Below are 947 nucleotides of genomic sequence, written 5' to 3'. Positions count from 1 at the left end.
TTCAGAGAGGGTGTTTTCCACGGCTGGGCACACCATCAGCCAGGAGCGTTCGAGGATCATGCCTGACAAGGCAGACATGTTAATTTTTCTGCAAAAAAATACCTGTTAATTTATGAGCTGATATTTTATTTCCTTTTGTGTGACGCAGCATATTATTTAATTTACATACATTATGACATTTTTTTTTCATTTGGTGCTGCTGATATATTCTAGTTAGTTAGCCATGTTTATGAAGGCTAGAAACGTTTTTTTATGCTCACTTGTCAAACAATAAAAGCAATACCAGTTCTGTTAAAAACATATTGTCGCATCGTCTTTCCACCAAATAACAGAAAAGTATCGATAGTGGTATCGATAAAGACTCGGATCGATAAGGAGTATCGATAAAGGTATCGATATCAATAAATATTAACGATCCCCATCCCTAGCTATGACGTAATCGGCCTTCGAATCCGGTCTTCTAAGGATGCGTCCTAGGTTTTCGAACAGAGCCATAAACTGATCTGGAAAAGGTGCACCAGCAATAGACAGATCCCTGAGAATAAGGGGTATCATGACATCTGCTGATCCCAGTTGAACGACACCAGCAGACATTTAAAGTTACTTCCACTACCTGCATACAGTAATGGGGGAGATGTGGTTTCGCTTAGGGTGATGAGCTGCTGCTCTCTGAAAATGTAGTCTGTGAGATTTAAATTAGGGAACTTGCAGCCATTGGTGAGAAACAACCCTGTTTATTCCGGAAAGAAGGAAAAACCTTTGTATTGTAACTTATCCACATGTTCAGCAAAAGGACCCAAACATCAGACATTCTGCTGATTAAGGAGCAAGGCAGCACATTTATATAGGACATTTCAGTAGCAAGACTTTTCAAAGTGATGTAAATGAAAACAATTCATTCAAGTCCTCCTCAGGAAAGAACAGATTCAATGTGAGATATTTGGACC

Source organism: Cyprinodon variegatus, unplaced genomic scaffold, assembly GCF_000732505.1.
Source record: "Cyprinodon variegatus isolate N-32 unplaced genomic scaffold, C_variegatus-1.0 Scaffold308, whole genome shotgun sequence".
NCBI classification, from domain to species: Eukaryota; Metazoa; Chordata; class Actinopteri; order Cyprinodontiformes; family Cyprinodontidae; genus Cyprinodon; species Cyprinodon variegatus.
The sequence above is the reverse complement of the archived record's forward strand: the minus strand, read 5'-3'. Positions refer to the sequence as shown.